The following is a 12,223-nucleotide window of genomic DNA, read 5'->3' on the forward strand; positions in this document are numbered from 1 at the left end:
AAAAAGGGGGAAAGAGAGAGAAAAAGGGGGAAAGAGAGAAAAAAAGGGGGAAAGAGAGAAAAAAAGGGGGGAAAGAGAAAAGGGGGAAAGAGAGAAAAAAAGGAAAGAAGTAAAAAAGAAAATGAAAAAAATGAAAAAAAAAGAAAAAGAAAATAGAAGAAGAAGAAAATAAAAGAAGAAAAAGAAAAAGAGGAAAAAGAAAAGGGAAAATGAAGGGAAAAAAAAGGGGGGGGGAAAGAAACAGAGAGACAAGATGAAGATGGGGAAACGGTGATCCAGAAGGAAAGACAGGAGAAAGCAGCCCGCTGTGGACCGGACGCGTTACCTTGCTGCGCGCAGAAGCTCCGGGCTGCCTCCCCGGCGCTGGGGCTGCCCCGCTCACCGGCTGCGCCCTCACATCGCCGCCCCACGCCGCTCCGCTCTTCGCAGGGCCCCGCCGGGCGCCTCCGCGCAGCGCTGCCTCTCGCTCCCGCCTCCGGCTGCGCGGGGCGCAGCGCCGCCTGCCTTGCGCGGGGCGTGCGCGGGGTTTGCGCGGGGCCGGCGCTGCCCGTGGCTATCGCGGCGGGTGCGAGCGGGAGGCGATTGGTGCCGGGCGCTGAGCCCTCCTCCGCCGGCCCCCCCGGCCCACCCCCTCGCGGAACCCCCCGGCTGACGCCGCGGCCCCGCGCACCCCCTCCCCGAGGGTGTCCGCACCTCAGGAGGGTTTGGGGATGCTCCGCAAAAGGCTGTGAGGGAACGGGATGCTGAGGGAGAGCAGAAGTATTACCGAGTGTGTATGTGGGGGGTGTAGGGGGTGAAGCCTTGCTTTATTTAACAAAAAGAGAGAAAGATGAAAGCTGATTTTCTTTAGAAGGCTCAGTTTTAGTTAATAAACATCCCCAGACTAATGTCAGAGCGACTTTTATGAGGGTAAACAGTACAGTTTCCTGGAGGGTTTGTGTAATACTTTGGAAAAGCAACCAAATAATAAAAGGGTTTTATATCCGCTTTTAAAGATCATCTCGGCATCCATAAAAGCTGCCAGGCAGGCTGGGACATGCTGCCTGCAGAGCGGCACAGCTCAGGGCAGCAGGACGGGGCGCGGAGCATCCTCTCTGCCACCAACCTGCCTTACAGCCACCCGGGTGCCCTCACCTTCCTGCAGACAGAAGGGGAAGGCAGCAAACTCGTGCCAGACTCAGTAATGTGGGGACAGAATCTCACCCACTTGAGTACTGGGGCCGTGCTTCTGGCTGCTGCCAGCACAGAGCACATGCCATTGCAGGTAAAGCGGGAAGCTCTCAAGCAGCCCCACTGAGCTCAGAGAAGAGCGGAGTCCCGACAGTCTGCGGCCGAGCCCAAGCTGGGCAGTGGGAGGCTCTAAATCTCATTATTGATTATTTGGGACAGTGCCAGTCCCTCGGTAGTCAAATCTGGAGATGAAGATTTAGACGATACAATTGAGATTTGGGGTTTTTTTTTCTCCGTCCAGATCTGCACTAATGGTTATTTACAGAACTAAGGTCACGCTGGCTAGTTTTCTGGCCCCGCATTTTTCATATTGACCACAACTTGGTCATTTCAGCATTATGAAAGAAAAAGGGCATGCGAATCTCTTGAGAGAAGTTATTGGGAGTTTGGAGCCTGGCATGGTGCCCCAAATGGTGAATTACAGTGGTGATAAATGAATGCTTTGATTTGTTGGGAAGCCATAAGATGTTATCTCAGCTTCCTTTGTCACGTGTTCATCTCTGGACTCAGCTTAAGGGCCCAGGGGGGCAGAACGGGCTCTCATGTCAGCACCACCGGTCATTGCCAGAGTTTTGGGACATTTCTGGTAACGAGAAGGCCAAACGTGCCCCTCAGTGCCACTTCTCCCCAACAGCAGGATGGGATGTGTGTCACATCATCTCAGAAAGTTACCAGCGCACCATCACACTGGCACTCTGATCCCAGGAGCAATGACCTGTTGTCGGAATCCAGATGTTATTGGATGAGTGTGTACACCCAGGTTAGGACTTTATTTTCAACAGGTATATTCTTGCAGCATGTACAAAAATTTCTATTTCTGTGCTTCCATATAGTATATTCAGGATACCATAGAATCTTAGAATCAATAAGGTTGGAAAAGACCTCTCGGATCACCTAGTCCAACCGCCAGCACACTCCCACCATGCCCACTGACCATATCACTCAGTGCCACATCCACAGGGTTCTTGAACACCTCCAGGGACAGTGACAACACCACCTCCATGGGCAGCCTGCTCTGATGTCTGATTTTAATCTAAAAGGCAAAACAGATGCCACTTCTCTGAAAAGTTTGCATCTCAGTTTGAGTGTAGTCTAAGTTTACTCTTTTTCCCTGAAGTTGGACTGCAGCAGTAAGGGAAAAAAAAAGAATAAAATACATATGACAGATTTAATGGAATGGAAGCTGCAGTGAAGGCTCTTTGATTACTGTCTATGCCACAGCACCATAAAAATAAATGCAGATACTGTCTATTGTTTTAGGTTATAATCTAGGATTAATATATAGTATGTAATGCAGCACTCATATATATGACAGAGAAAACCCAAGAGAATTTCAGAATATACAGTGTGAGCACTGAAAAAAACAACACCATTTCACACATGAGCTCCTCGGTTTCACATATACAGCAGAACGGATTATCCAAACACTGTGTTCTACCAGAGCAGGTGTGGCTGGATACTCTAATTTCTCCCTCGTGCGTTGTCTTCCTTCATAGGGACACATCTCAGTGACTGCGACTGTCTTTTCTGGGAGATGTTGTGAGATGTATGGTAAAATAGAGGAGGAACTTACACTGTCAGTGGTTATCTCATGCTCCCCCCTAGCACGGGGCTGAGTCATGCGAACTGAAGAGTGCTCTCATGCGCCTATGAAATCAGAATCGAGCGTACATTGCAGAAATACATCCATCATCTCACCTGTCTCAACGTTATCTGTGTGGCATCAACCACCAGGCTCTTGACAGAGAAAACAAGCAAGAAGTTTTCAAACATACTCATGCAGAATGTATGTATTGTGTACAGAACAGGTGGGTAAGAATCCACGTCACCTCCTTCCTCAAAAACAAAATACAAAATTTTAATTTTAAATGAAAAAAAAACAAAAACCTGTCTCTAGCTCTCAAACCTTATATGAACCACAAAAATCACTTCTTGAATGTACATTATTGTATTAAGCATAACTGTGGTTAAATGTCCTTACATGAAAGAACTAAACCTCCAATACTGGATGTTCTCCCTGCCACCATATTATACATAATGCTAAATCCATGCAAAACAGAGTGAAAAATACTAAAGAATGCAGCATGCTGAGTAGTTTTAAAATTTAGAGGCTTTCGGAGAGATGAAAGGAACATTTTGCTATCACTGTTTGAACAAGAGAATTTTGTATGCTGCAAGCTATTTACACTGTTCCCCTACAAGGAAAACTTGAGAGCAGCAGCGTTACATATGGATATTGCTTATGGGTTCATATAGTTGTCTGTCTTGCAGGACTGAAATGAAGAATGAGTTACAAGTTACCTAAATGACAGAGCTGAAGAAATGATAGAGGAGAAAGCTGAAAAAACAGCTATTTTCAGCTTTGGTGTTGTCATCTCATGTCATACAACATCTTTTGTGTTGCTGCATAACTTACATCCCTGCCTCACTTGATCCAACTCTGTTAGTGATTCTTCCGACAAAAGTTTTGCAGATGTGGGCTGTGTGGTGGTACCACAGTACAGGTGGTATCACCAACAGGAAGTGCTCAGTCTTTAGCAGTACTAGAACCAGATATTTGCACCAAGAAGAGTTGCAGGACTCAACAAGATGTCAATGACTTTTTCAAATAGTTCTTTAACTATTGGTTTGTTTTTGAGGTTAATCTTGAGCGAAGTTGTATTGTTTTTTTTTTTATTGTGCAATGAATCATGTCTTTTCAAATGCAACAAGTCTTGAGGAAAGCAAGAAGTGAATATTAAAAAAGAAGGATTTTATATGACAAGTGGTAAAATGAGGCCATCACCCAAAAGCAAGAAGGCACCAAAGTAATAAAACAAAACTGCATACTGCTGAAAAAGTGATGTACAGAGACAACACATCCGTAACAGCAGGAATGGTGAAAGCAATGTGCACAGTCATAAAACCATACTGACTTCGTAAAACGTCACTAAATCAGTCATAGGAACTGCTTTCAAGCTGTCATGTCCACAGGCAAGGATACCAACTCTACTCGCCAAGAAAGCGCCAGATGTCATGTGCCACAGTGGTAAAATTCCTGAACTCCTCAGCCTCTTGAAGAGTTCACGTGCACAAAAAATCCAGCAGAGAGCTCAGCATGACAGTGACATGGCTGAAGCAAAGAAGGCATGTATGGATGCAAACTCTACAACACTGACTGCTAAGTCCTTTGTATTACCTCCACTCTCCCTTCAGGTAATTGGCGATTAGACCCCAGACACAGCTCAGCTCTAGGGCCTAAGTTTTCACTCCTTATAGGGGGCTATCTGAGCTTAGCACTGTCAGTCAGTGCTATAAAGGCCTCCTCCTCCCTCAGAACTGTGTCTTTGCTCTGCTTCTTCCCTTAATTGGCATTAGTCAGTCACTTAATGCAGCGGGTTGTCTTCACAAATAGTAGGACAAATCCCACAAGGCTTTCTTATCTTCTACCTTAATTAATGACAACCTGAGTCAAACACATATCCAAACCTGGCCATTTGGCAGCACAGCTGTGTTTTGGACTATCTTCTGCTCTTAAAAATTAAGCCTTGTCTTGCCTCTTACACCTCTTGTTAAATCCAATTTTCAGTACATCATTTCAGTCCTGCTTTAGTCTATTGTCTCTTTGAAGGGAGGCAGCAGAATTCAGCATCTTCTGTCTGAATGGCTGTCCTTAGGGAAGAGACTGAATTGAATGCAGGCTTTTATTTCTCCCTTTTACAAAGAGACCATCACCACAGTCTACTCCATCAGTATCTTCAGGAGAAGAGTTTGCTTCCCCCATTTGTCTGGTGCTACTGAGGAGCACACTGCCCTTCCTCCTACTGATGTGCATTAGCTTTCCCTTCGTGCTGAGGCTTTCAAACTCCAGAGTGCCAGGGAATCCCAAGAGCAGGAGCCAACTTGAAAACTTGTCTGGACTTTATTGGTTTCGTTTGAGACCTGATTTCATTTCGAGACAGAAGCACAAAAGTTCAGAGTTCTACTCACACCTGAAAATTTCACCCCAGACAGAGTCCACCATGAGGCTCGTGCAGCTGAAGGTGACCGAGGCAAGCTGCCAAGCAATTGCCATGACACCTTGGCTTCATCCTGGCTTTCCTCTCCCTGACAGTACCACTTCAGTTTGCTTACTTTTATTATCCAGCGTGTGGAATTTTAAATCCAAAATACACAGAACAGTATTACTACTATAGTATTTACTTTTAAAAGCTTTTCTCAAACAACAGTTCTGGTGAGCAGTGCTGAGGAGGAGCTTCTCTGCTCTTCCAGTCGTTTAGAAAAAAACACTTCTGAATATCTGTAGCTGCACTGGTTGGGTACAAGGACCAAACTGTTTGCTGTGGTCTATCTGCTACCGGGTGTTGCATATGGACTGTGGACAAACTGGAGGGAGTATGCTGGCTGGTACACAAGCAGTTGTCACATTGGCAGCTACACCCTTGCAGCAAGAGAAGTGTAGGTAGTGAAGGATTGTCTTCTCCCCATGGACAATGACAGGCACTAATGGGAAGGGAATAAGGTGAAGAAGAAAAAACGCTTCAAATTTCTCAATATGAATATTAAAAGGAACAGACTTCTATTGTCATAAGTCAGTGATGTCTTTGTTTGGGCTGCTTTTCCTGATTGCACTGGATGTCACAATACAAAATGCAGCATAACTCTGATTGCCCAGCACTGTTCGTGTTCTCTCTATGGGAACTGGGCAGTGATTTTTCTTTGAATACATCATTTACAGCTTGCTACAGTGATTCCACAAAGTCAATATATATCCTTAACACAAAGCAAAGAACGAAGGGCATTTTGGAGACAGAGAAAGATACTACAGAGAAAGCTGAATTACACTGTACAAGCGCATTACAGGTTTCATTCATAGTAATAACTTTTTTTGAAACAGTATTTTTTTTTCAAAATACATGTAATATTGTTTGTATTTAAAGAGGTTTTGTGTGCAGCCTACATGTCACTACTGACAAACTCATTGGCATTAAATTATCATATGCTCATTAATTGTGCAATGAAGATCTATTTATTGATTCAAATCACGTATATTTGCAAGGCAAGGTTTGTAGACACAGGTATTATTTCCTATTAGACCTACTGATTAGAATGGAAGTATGGATCAGGTGCATAAGCCCTTCCCAGAGCAAAAGCTGGTCTGCTTTTTTTTTTCCCTAGGTACAAGCTTGTTTCATGAAAGGCATTACTTCTCCCAAACTTAGCCTCTGTTATAGCCTTAGATCACTCTGACTGTTACAATGCTGCTACTTATGTAATTATAAAATACCTGTCTGGGAACCTGGTTACTTCTCTGCAATATTAATAGTGTCTGACATGTTTTCACTGCTGTATTGGGAATACGCTTAAACAAAATCTTCTCCTGACCACATGAAGTAATCAAATTGCAGCCTACAAGTGTTGAAGCTTATGGAAAACAGTATTCAGCCACAGGGTATTAAGCTGTGGAGAAGTAGTATGCTAGAAAGCAGTTACATTGCTTTGGACTTGCAATAGGTACACTCTGTCAGTCCTGCATCTTACCTCCACAGATATCACAAATTGTAAGTGCGTGCTCTACCAGTCTTATATTTGTGTCTTCCTTGAGAACACTGCTATTGTAAAGCATGGTTTGGAGACCGTGTTTTCTGAGTGGACTTAAGGACTAAACAGGAAATAAATGAAAGATTAACCAGACCAAGGTCCCCAGACTCTTGTCCTGATTCAGGTAAGACTTTTTCAATGGGTGCTTGGCATGAGCTATAGCTTCAGGAATCCACCTCATTTTTGGAGAAACACAGCATCTTTTTCCTCTTGAAATCTACACAATAGCCTCTAAATAATTTCCTTGCAGTTTAGAGGGATCTTATTAATTCTGTTCCGTCCTCATTTTGTATGTGCACTGCTTCTGGACTGGTTCCGCTGAGAGCCAAAGCCAAAGCGTCCAGGGACCTTCTGAACAGAGCTGCCTTCCCAGAACAGTGCCACAGTGTGGATACACCTCAGCGAGGTGCACGGACATTCCTCAGTGCCCCCGGGGACTAGGTGGTGGCTCTGAGGATGACACTCTGCACTGCAGCTGGAGACATTTCTCCAGGAAGGAACCAGAGCATGGGACATCAACAGGGCACAAACTGGGTGCATCGTGCTTGTCTGCAGATATCCCACTGGTGCCTTGAGTAACGCTCACCAACCTGCTACAAGTAGCGTAGTGCAAACAATACCAGACTGTCAAGCACATCAATAAGGAGAAGTTTTATTCTCATCTCACCCCTTCACAATCCACACTGACAGCCAAAAATTGAACTTGTCCTTAACACTAAAAGAGAGAAATCTATTTTGTAGTGTGCTACAGGCATGATCTAGACAAATTGCACCTGTATTTTATTTGAACCCATCACAACACAACATAACAAGGCATTTCAATTACCTCAACAAGCTACCAGTACAACTTTATCATTTCAATTTTTCATCTTTTTTCCCCGACTCGGCGTTTCTTCTATATATCACTGTAAATCTCATCAGTTCCAGCCCAGTTTAGGCTAATAAATTCAGCCACCTTCTCTAGCCTAATGAAAAGAGGAAACTTAGCAAAGGAAGCCAGTGTCTTAGAGTTATTGCCTGAGGCCTCATACTTGCCCCTCTGTACAGTGAGGAGGATGGGCTCCTTCATCCCAGTGCACCCTCTCATGTCCCACCTGTGAAGGGAGGAAGGGGTGACCACATTGACAAACCCCCCATTTAGATTAGGGTGAAACAACACTCAAGGTCCATACACAAGAGGGAAAAAGGATCAACATTAATAGGAGATTAAGAAGAGGGCTGGGCCATCCCCCCCTAGCCCCTATTTATAGTGTCAAAGCAAAAAAAGGGAAGGGCCATCCCCTTCTAGCCCCTATCTACAGTACCAAAGAAAGAAAGAGAAGAGACAGTCTCCCCTAGCCCTTACTGACAGTTGTAGTTGGCTCGAGTTCCAGGAGTGGTTGAGACCCCAGACACCAGCCAAATCTTGTCTGGGACCCTGGACACCAGCCAAATCAAAGGAGGTGACACCAGGACCCCTCCCATGACTTGACTATTTTTTGGGCATTTTTCTAGACTCTTCCAGAAGTGGCTGAGACATCAGTCGAATTAACGGAAGGGACAGCTGGCTTCTCTCTGTGCCTTAAATATCTCTTAGACTGCTGACCAGACTCACATTAACAGTCACTTTGGGGTTCATCCCTTACACACCCCCAGAAACACTCACGTGTGCCCTTGAAGGAAAATTCAGGTAACGGTCTGAAGCATGCTATGCGAGAGCACAGTCTTAGCTGGTGTAAGTGGAGCCTGAAGACATTCCAGTGCTCTGCGTGCAGCTCAGGGGCAACTTATTTAGCCACAAAACTTTTATCACCTTCTGCCACACTATTCCTGTCTTCAAGCACGGGGACAAGTTATGCAGGAAAACCGTTATTTGCATATTAGCTAGAAGTGCATTGAGATCCCAACAGACAGAGTGAGAGAAAACTAATTTCATACCATGATTATGTTTTTTCTAAGAGACAGCGATAAAGCTTAAGGTTTTCAAAGATTTTGTGAATACACAGAAGAGGGAAACAAGATAAAATAATACTGCAAATCAACATGCTTATATGTTTATTAATTCTGACTAAAATTTGCCATCTGTGACTGAGAGTTTTACTAAATAAACCCAACAAATTATAGACTATTCTAGCTAAGAATTTTCATGGCACGGTTTCTTAAGCTCTGGTACTGAAATAGCTCCACTGTAAATGAATATTTACAATAAAAGTACTCTCATAAAAGTTCCAAAGCATTTTCTAGTGACAGTCTGTTCAACTATTTAGTGATTCAAAAGAAAACTCTTCAAGAAAAGCTCCATATCAGTGCAGTACATAAAATACAGAAGCGTATGAAAAATGACAAAGGCGGTATGTTACTATTGAGGTGCCTCTAACTTGATTGCTAAGCTAGCTGAAGTAGCTTTTCATAAATGAAATATGTTCTCAGTTTTCCTAGAATAGATAGAATAAGAGCAAAGTCAACAAGAAATCTCTTCTTTATTTTCCTTTGAAGATATGACTTTCTCTGAATATAGTAAAAATCTGTGTTCAGGGCACGTTAGCTAATTCTGGGGCATGTGTTCACAAGCAGACACATCGGAGGCTAATTTACATTTTTAAGACAACTGAAGCTTTGTTTTGCATATGTAAATGTACCTGTCCAGAGTAGGAAGTGGGCTTTCCAGTATGCCCAGGTGTGAGCTGGGTTTACAGGCTAAAAATGTCTGATTCGCTACTGCTGTCACTGTAGCTGTCATCACAGCACAATTGTGGCAGAAAACCTCAAGACCAAACCTATCAGACCAAATCCTGTGGACCTTACTCAAGCAAAAAATCCTGTTCATGTCAACAAACATTTTCCCCAAAGAGTTTATACACAATTGAGCCTTCTTTATACATTCATAGTACAGTATCATCGAATATCTGCAGCAAAACCAAAATAGTCTTTCCTCTTTAACTCAGGCATCGAGCCATTTGGGAATGAAAAGTAAAAGATGCCTCCTTTAAATCAAGGATAGATACTGCTTTTCTGATTTTAGGATCCTTTTGGAAGAGTCTGAGCTTTTGGATGGGTGTAGAGAACAGTTTGAACAGCAAGTTTCTCTAAAGACAAGCCATGATGATCATCTACATAGATACTAACTATTGTCTCTTTTCCTATCAAGCAATCATTTTAATATGAGAAGCACGAACTTAACGTCCAATGTGTTCAAGATAGTAACCACTAGTCAACAAGCCTGCTTCTCAGGTGCATTTTTTTTGATTGCTTAGGACCTCCCCAAGACCAGGGCCTGTTCTGTCAGAGATGATATATCCTTAGGTTGTAATTCTAGCTAGGGTCTGCTTGCTGGAAATCACAGAATGGATCACAGAATCATAGAATGGTTTGGGTTGGAAGGGATCTTTAAGATCATGTAGTTCCACCCCTGCTGCTATAGGCAGGGACACCTCCCACTAGACCAAGTTGCTCAAAACTCCATCTAGCCTGGCTTTGAATGCTTCCAGGGAGGAGGCAGCTACGACCTCTCTGGGCAACCTGTTCCAGCATCTCACCACCTCACAGTAAAGAATTTCTTCCTGATATGTAGTCTAAATCTACCCTCTTCCAGTTTAAAACTGTTTCCCCTTGTCCTGTTGGTACTTGCCCTTACGAAACTTTCCTCTCCAGCCTTCCTGTAGGCCCCCTTCAGGTACTGGAAGGCCTCTGTAAGGTCCCTCCGGAGCCTTCTCTTCTCTAGGCTGATGATGTCCAGCTCTCTCAGCCTGACCTCATAGGGGAGGTGCTCTAGCCCTCTGATCATCTTCATGGCCCTCCTCTGGACCCACTCCAACAGCTCCATGTCCTTCTTGTGTTGGGGGCCCCAGAACTGGACTCAGTACTACAGGTGGTGTCTCAAGAGAGCAGAATAGAGGGGCAGAATCATATACACATTTCCTCCCAACCAGGGGCTTCAAGGTTAGAGTTTTAAGGTGAACAAACCAAGTTCGTAATGGCACAGAGAGTTTCAGCTTTGATAGCATCTTTGGGTGCAAGAGCTGGAGAGAAGAGAGAAGGCACAAGAAACCTGGTGAAGGGAGGGTGGCAGCTAGGGGTAAACCAAAGAGGAGAAAAGGGAACATTTTCAGGAAGCATCGTAGTGGTTATTGTAGTCAGACCTTAGTTGAAAAATCATAAAAAAACATTTCCAGAGAGCTCAAACTACTTTCCAGTTCAGCAGACATTTTTAGCAACAATAAAGAGGAGATAGGTCTGGACACTTTCATATGGTTTCGGAAATGCGGAAATAGTCTCCAGTTCAAAACAGCACAGCACATTTGAAGGTAATGTTTGTGCTTGTTTGAAAATGAAAAAAATTAAGAAAGAAAATTAAAAGACAAAAGAGTAAAAAATGCCCAACAACTTCTAAATGAAATAAAACAACTATAAGTACCTGTAGAAGAAATTGCTCTTTACTAAACTCTACCAGCTATTAATTTATCATAATGTAAATGTTTATTAAATGTTTAGTGATCTGGAATACTGAACAGATCCAAAAACACGGATTTAGAAAAGGGATATGGTAACCTGAGATGGGACAAATGCATGGTTCATGTAAATCACTTTAGCAGCACCAAAGTGAGGAGAACTACACAGATTTACAGACATTGTCAGTGTATTAGTTGCTCATTTCTGCAGCAGTGCTCACCCTAGGTGAAACAAAGAGACAACTTGAAGACTCAAGCTCAATAATGTAACTGTTACTTAATGAGGTGACTTAGTAAAATAACCCCCAAAACTCCAGCTGCTAACCTCGATATAGATGCAGAAAGAGGGGATGTGTGCTTAAGATTCAGATCAAGATAGATCTTCTCCAGTTGTACCATAGTGTATCACAGAAATTAAAAGGAAAAAAAGATTTGTGTAGCTGTTAAAGCTTTTCTTGCTCCATTTAATATTTTTCCTCCATAGTGTGGAGTTTCAAACAAACGATAAGATTTTCCAAGTGCTTTGGAAGCTCTGTCAGTCACAGGGCTATTCTTGGTATAGCTACTGGCAATACGAGAGTAAAGCAGAGTGACTTCTGGAGCAAGAAGACGACCAAATACCTCCGAGTCAAATTCTAACTAGGTGGAATTATCTGTAGGAAAGAATTACTAAATCAAAATATAACAGGGTTTGGCACAGACCTGTCTGGCAAGTGGAGAGATACAAATTAATCTGTATGCTAGGGCTTTCTTTTTTGAGATATACCTATAAATATCAAGAGTTTATGACTTTTTGCATTGCGATTTTTGATTTTGTTAGCTTTTGCAAATGTAGGAATGTTGTTTTCAGCTGTAAGAAATTTGCTGCTCTTAGAGCTCTAACTCAACCATTGCCTGTGCTGGCACTATTGCAATTCAACAAAACACTGAAGTTCAACATCAGCTTAACAGTTTTCTGAATTAGTTATCTACATGCAGAGTTATAA

At 43.1% G+C, this 12,223-nt stretch overlaps 1 protein-coding gene across 3 annotated transcripts in view; it reads right to left on the minus strand.

The window, feature by feature from the left end:
* Positions 1-500, minus strand: part of CDH20 (cadherin 20) — a 112,594-nt gene extending 112,094 nt beyond the window's left edge. For all 3 annotated transcript variants that reach the window (XM_021388156.1, XM_021388153.1, XM_021388155.1), the window contains exon 1: positions 326-500. The gene's annotated coding sequence lies outside the window, so the exon portion shown is untranslated. The remainder of the gene's footprint in view (positions 1-325) is intronic.

The sequence above is a fragment of the Numida meleagris genome, chromosome 2, assembly GCF_002078875.1.
Source record: "Numida meleagris isolate 19003 breed g44 Domestic line chromosome 2, NumMel1.0, whole genome shotgun sequence".
Taxonomy (NCBI): domain Eukaryota; kingdom Metazoa; phylum Chordata; class Aves; order Galliformes; family Numididae; genus Numida; species Numida meleagris.